Here is a 6,509-nt window from a genome sequence, read left to right as displayed (position 1 = left end):
GTGAGACATGTCGCGTAAGGATAATTTTTGCATGCTTCACGGGTACAGACGCGCCCTGGATAGATAGCTGATTGATGGGCATACAAGTGGTTCTACTCCTCTGAATCACCGACTTTATTCTGTCCAAGCACTATAGCTACCCCCTTAATCAAATCTATTTGAGACCACATTTCATGACTTGTTCAGGTGGGATCATCTATTTCTAAATTAACTATTTTTAGATTTGATAGTTATAGGCTGAAACATCATGATTTCAGTGATACTGTTAAGCAAATCTGAAAAAAAAATACTTCAAAGCTCTCAACAAAGGTTCAGAAAATGGTGCAAAAACATTTCCAATCTGTCTGTTGCTATTCAAGCCACAAACACAGGGGGAGAGAATTTGTGGCACGCAAGTGCGGGGGCACTCACGTCCCAAGTGCTAGCTTTTTATTTTGTCTTTCGATTTTAAAAGTTGTATATCTTTTAAACGAAAATTTAAATTAAGTTTTGCTTTCATATTCGTGTTCTCGTGACCAGCTCTTTCAAATAAAATCCATTTTGAATATATTTGGACGACTTTTGAAAAAATATGTTAAGTTTCACTGCTTGAAACTTAGTACGAGTGATCGATAAAAATCTATCATTTTGTGTCTATGGCCGACAGTAAAAATTGCTTAAAATTATAAAAGTCCTCCCAACAAATTTATTGGAAATAGAAAAACACAATCAGATGGATTAATATGGGGAAAACTAGTTCCAAGTTCCCACGCTAAAGCAACACTTAAATGCAGGCACAACCACATTGCTTTTCTACAAGATGAACAAGGTCAAGAACATTCTAGCCATTCTGCCAAGGCAACAATTCTCTGAAGGGCTCTCAAACAAAGACTATGCTCCTCTGTGGTCACTCATAACCCACTGAATTTGGACTCACTTACTGATAAATGATTTACTTTGCCTGGGGGTTCTTTTTTCAAGGAGGAAATTGATGATGTAGTACATAATTTTCCATCAGATAAAGCCCATGGGTCTGATGCTTTTATTCTTGATATTGTGAAAGCATGTTGCGGTATCACTGTTGAGGACTTTTATTGTCTCATTGATGATTTTTATTATGGAAAAGTCAAGTTTCAAAGTATGAACTATTTTTTTATCACCTTGATCCCAAAACATGATGCCCAAATGCATGCTAGTGATTTGAAACCTACTAGATGACCAGTTGCGCCAAATGGCGCAAAGACCCGTTTAAAACCATGTTCTTGTTGAAAATATTTGCATTTTTTCAAAAACCGTATATTTGGGTACATTTGATAAGAATTTATACACCTATATATAAAGGAAATTAAATGCAAATATTTTCTTAAGGTAATAAATGCCACAAATTAGATCATCGGTAGGTCAAAATAGTTGAGTCTACAATTAGGAATTCCGAGTAACTGTAAAGTTGCATTGAAAAAAGAGTAAACACAAGTGACACAATAAAATGTACTTAATACATGAACTCGTGAACATTGTTTACAGGAGAAGTTAATAGAAATAGTAGTCAATTACATCATATAATTTGGTTTTATACTCTTCTATACCTGGAGCTACAAAAAAAGCCCATTTCTTCAGCAAGCTACACCCCTCGCAGCCACTGCCGAGGGAACCGTTGTTTCTGCCAAGCCTCCATGGCAATTCATCTACAGGTCCACAACTGTAATTCCTCCCGAAGCATAAACAATGAACAAATCCAGTCCTGATCTCCATATCTCTAGCATAAGTGTACAATAACCATTGTTCAGGAAAATGATGAGTCATTTATGAGAAGCCAAGTGCCACCTGATATAATAGAGAAAACAACTAATCTGCTTCTGCCAAGCCTCCATGGAAATTCATCTACAAAACAATACTCTGCTTAAAAACAATGACCACTACCAATTGGAAATATATCATCTACAGATGAGCTACAGAGAAACCTATAAATTTTCAGAAACAATGACGTCACTGACAGCAAAAACAACATGGAAAACCTGATCAGGTAACATGCATAGTTTTTCCTGATCTCCTAAACTGTATTCAAGTACATCCTTGCATAAAGGGCAACCATTTGTGAAATTCCCAATAGCATATTTAATTCTATGATAAACAGAAAGACCTGCCATGCATTTGGATAATGGATAACATAACAAGGGATCAGGTCGTGGACAATAATCTCATGAGGCAAGTGATACAAGTGCACTTATGTGCATTAGGAGTAGAAGGCATCTTGAAGCACTTATCCTCAATGAGCCTTGAATACAGTGTTGGGAGAGTGAGTCTAGGGGTGTAGAAACATGTACTAAGATGCCTGCACACGCCTCACCAAGTATTATCTAAGAGACTTCTGGCAAAAAAAGTACTCCCTCCGTCTCACAATATAAGACGTTTTTGCAAGCTATATTAGCTTGCAAAAACGTCTTACATTATTCAGACGGAGGGAGTATTGTCTAAGAGACATGAGCTAACTGTTCCCATCAAGTATGCATTGGAGGAGGGAGAGTGGAGGTGGAGCAGTACGGGAGGGTTTCCTCCTCCTCTTGGTCAGCCACCGTGGTACCACTAAATCGCCAGGTTTCATAATAAGGCAGGCCTACTCAACATCCTGCAAAAAGAAAACTGGGTTAGGCAATATTTCAAGTTATAGTGGGGAACATAAGATTCAAATGGGGACCTTCATAAAATTTGATAGCATACTGATCAAGGGATCATCCTTTAAATGGAAACATGGATTTTGCCATCAATCATATATTGTTAGCACTCGTCTTCTCAGTTTGAGGTTTTAAAAGAGCCAAAATCATGAGAACATGAACAGAAAAAGAAACAAGAAATTACTAGTAAGAACATCTAAATTTATTCCTCAAAGGCAAATAAATAACACATAGTTTCTCAAGCACAACTTCTGAAATCTAAATTTACTTTTATGTAGATGTAACACCAGTGACATATTTACTTTTATGTATACCAATAAAATAGCTAACCCAAAAAACGTTATGGCAATCTACAATGCACTGTGATCTCTAATTAGCTAAAAAGAAATATTTACCTATTCCACTTGCTACTTCCTTTCTATTTTTGTTGCAACATAACACCAAGGCATCCTCTGCTTTCTAGTTACAGTGCAATTTAAAATCAGAGTGAGTGTGAACATAGATGCATTTATTCAGAAATGAGGAAGCAGCAAGTGAAGAATGCCTAAAATTTAAGGAAAATGCAACCACTGTTTGCAAATACATGGTCATTAATATTCCAGGTAATAGCCGCGGAATGGAAGAGGAGGATTGACCTGAGCTTGCATGGAAGCAGGATAGCGTTATGGATGACCATGCTAAGGCGGCTGCTTGGTAGATCCATGGCATATTCAATGCTAGTCAGCACGGTGGAACGGTGCCATAGGGAGGGGGCTATATTGGAGATCCGTGCAGCTACCCACACGCTGGGTGGATTGGCAGCCCTTGTCGGCATGAAAGAAAGTGGTGGTTCATGAGCATTTCATTTTCCATGACCATGAAAAGATAAACACAGAGGTCAGGGGTAGGTTATAGCTGGCAAGCATTTTTCTTGTTTGATAGTTGTCGTTTGACACATAAATGTGCAACACAAACTGAAACAATGACACCATAGAAACATAAATTCAGAAATAGACAAACTAAAATGGATTTGTTCAGTTTAGTTTAAAGATGTGTTAGTTGAAGTAGGCTGCACCAAATCAAGTTGTCGGTCCTAACCACAGAACATAAAAAAGCACATACATATTTCACTAAATAGGAGAGGAGCAACCAATTTTAGCAATATCTAAACTGTAGATGTAACTATCCAAGTATCATTTTCCTTTGCATCCTCTGTCCTTTTCTTTTTATCTTTCTCTGAATTTCTCTTTTACCTCTACCAGTGCATAACATATGGTATTTGAGCGCAAATAGAGTAGGTACTCGCAAGCATATGCAAACCCAATATGCAAAGATTCAGATTTGTTACAGAGAGAAGGATACCTCTGCAGTCACGACATTGCAAAAATGCAAAGAATCATATATGTGCCTCTTTTCATATAATGCCAATGTGTTCCATATTAAATAATTAAACAACCTGAAGGTAGCAATGTGCATGACATAACAGAGAAATTCCAATAAGGCAATAGATAACTTTCATAAGAACACATATCTAGATAGTGACAAAGAAAGAATCAGGCCACATCAATTCCAACAGGAAGAAACCCAAAAGGGAGTGGGAAGGAACCTAACCTTCATAGTCAACAACACATATGACCCAACAACTAACCCTGCTGAAGCAAGAAGGTTAAGATACAAGGAGTGGTAAACTCAGAGTCATTGAACAAAGAGATTTAGATGGTTCAAAGAAGTTTAATCTAAGAAGGGATATAATAAACCATAACATCAAAATAAAAATGTAGGAACAAACATGGATGAGAGAGAGAAATAACTCATCCTATTCCCCATCACCAAACTCTTCGTCGGGATTCTTCCTCTGCTTTTCAGATTTTCATACATCATGCCTAGGTAAACAGTAAACCCAACATTGAGATCAAATCATCAAAGAACCAAAAAAATAGGGGGAAGAAGATGGCGAGATGCAGATGTGCAACCTAGATTGGGGACGATGACGGGGGCCGGAGAGTAGCGTCCGGCACGTGACGCAAGCGCCGTTTGGAACACCAGCCTCTCTGCTCCTTCCCCAGTGACGTCCTCCTCTGCTCCTTCCCCCCACCATCGTCCTCCTCTGCTACTGGGCATCGACTGGCTGCTGCCCCTGCTCCCCTCGTCCCGCTGAGTCAAGGAGAGGGGTGGCGACGAGGAGGGACCGCCATGGCGCGCGCTGAGGGAGAAGAACGTCGTCTCAATCATGGCTGAAACTTTAACTCCTTTTTTCTAATGAGAACATGATGCTCCTTTTAGCATTACTTCATTTTTAAACAGGTCTCAATCATGGCTGAAACTTTAACTCCTTTTTCTGATGAGAACATGATGCTATCTTGATGTAGATTAATTCACCGTGGCATCTTGTTTTAACATACAGTTTTTTCTCTAAACATGAAAATCTATACGTACAGAGATACATAACCCTGAAGCTGAGTGATGATTATTCCTTTTAGCATTACTTCATTTTTAAACAGGTCTCAAACATGGCTGAAAGTTTAACTCCTTTTTCTGATGAGAACATGATGCTATCTGGATGTAAATTAATTCATCGTGGCATCTTGTTTTAACATAAAGGTTTTTCTCTAAACATGAAAATCTATACGTACAGAGATACATATCCCTGAAGCTGGCGTTGAGTGATGATTAAATTAGACTGAAGTTTACTAAGTACCCTTTATATAAATAAATGCAATTTTTCCTCTGAACCAAACATCAAACAACACAATAGCAGCCAACCACAAGTTTCATTCAATCAAGAGTCTGTTTATGGTACCCTCAAGCATAAAGGATTTACCTTGACTACCCGAAGTTATCTGAATCTGATAGGAGAATGGATTTGCTCACCTAAGCTCTAGGGCGTGGACAGCGGCTGGTGATGGCCTTCAGGTTTGGTGTGCTCCCACAGTGATCATGGTGCCTTCTGGTGCCCCTCGACGCGCCTCCTGGTGCTCATGGCCCTCCACCCCGACCTCGTGCTGACTGCCGCTCGTCTACTGATGGAGGGCCGCGTCTTCAGCTTGCTGCAGCTGCACGCGTTGCGACAAGATGCGCGCCGGCTGGCATGGCTGCTGCTCCCCTCTTCCCGATAAGCCATAACCATTTGCACACTTTAGAATGAAATTAATTAGAAATCTAGATTGGGGGAACAAAAAAAAGATTCAGATGCATTCATGGAAAAAGAAGAAATCACACCTCTGCTGCTTCGCCCCACTGTTGTCCTGCTCTGCTCCTTTGCAGCGACCTCCGACCGGTCCAGAACAACGGCGCACAACGACGGCTGATGGAGGATGGGGAGGCGTCGTGGGAAGAAAGAGATGAACGGCAGCGGCGACCACGCACTGGGGCTTCGAGAGGAGGAGGAGAGAAGTGGAGGGGAGGAGGAGGCGACACGAAGGATTGGCGCGCACTCGAGCCGAGTCGAGGAGAGGGGGTGGCTAGGTGGAGAGGGAGAGGAGGTGGCTGAGGTGCTGCGGGATAAGGCGGCTAGGGTTCTGCGGGTGAGGGAGGAGGAAGTGAGCGAGGGGAAAGGAGAGGAGAGGATGCTGGCCACAACGCTCGGCGATACATAGCGCGAATAAAAGGAGACGTGGCCAGTGCCGCTAGTTGGGCGCACTAGCTCATCCTTTATATGTTCAATTTCTTTACCGAATTGTCCCATTAAGATTATCACCAAGCTATTGGCCAACATGTTACATAAAGTAGTTTTAAAGCTCATACACCTGAATCAATATGGTTTTTCTTAAGGCGATCCATACGAGATGCCTTGCTTGGGCATATACTTGCATCAGTGTAGCGACCAGACCTCAAACGGTCCAATCTCTGTGCTCAGGTGTCATCCCTGGATCAGTAATG

At 40.9% G+C, this 6,509-nt stretch overlaps 1 long non-coding RNA gene across 7 annotated transcripts; it reads right to left on the bottom strand.

Moving 5' to 3' along the window:
- Positions 1 to 1,457: 1,457 nt before the first annotated feature.
- On the bottom strand, positions 1,458 to 6,229 carry LOC125532242. 7 transcript variants are annotated; one of them, XR_007293914.1, is made up of 7 exons: positions 5,850 to 6,229; positions 5,502 to 5,764; positions 4,604 to 4,886; positions 3,287 to 4,513; positions 3,047 to 3,110; positions 2,521 to 2,605; positions 1,458 to 1,860 (listed from the first exon to the last, which is right to left on the bottom strand). It is a non-coding gene; the product is annotated as an uncharacterized LOC125532242 (long non-coding RNA). The 7 variants fall into 7 exon arrangements; XR_007293911.1 differs by lacking the exon at positions 3,047 to 3,110 and having other exon boundaries at positions 5,850 to 6,226; XR_007293912.1 differs by lacking the exon at positions 3,047 to 3,110 and having other exon boundaries at positions 1,458 to 1,803; positions 5,850 to 6,226.
- Between the last annotated feature and the right edge of the window lie 280 nt (positions 6,230 to 6,509).

The sequence above is a fragment of the Triticum urartu genome, unplaced genomic scaffold (genome assembly GCF_003073215.2).
Source record: "Triticum urartu cultivar G1812 unplaced genomic scaffold, Tu2.1 TuUngrouped_contig_9475, whole genome shotgun sequence".
NCBI lineage: Eukaryota > Viridiplantae > Streptophyta > Magnoliopsida > Poales > Poaceae > Triticum > Triticum urartu.
The sequence above is the reverse complement of the archived record's forward strand: the minus strand, read 5'-3'. Positions and strand labels throughout refer to the sequence as shown.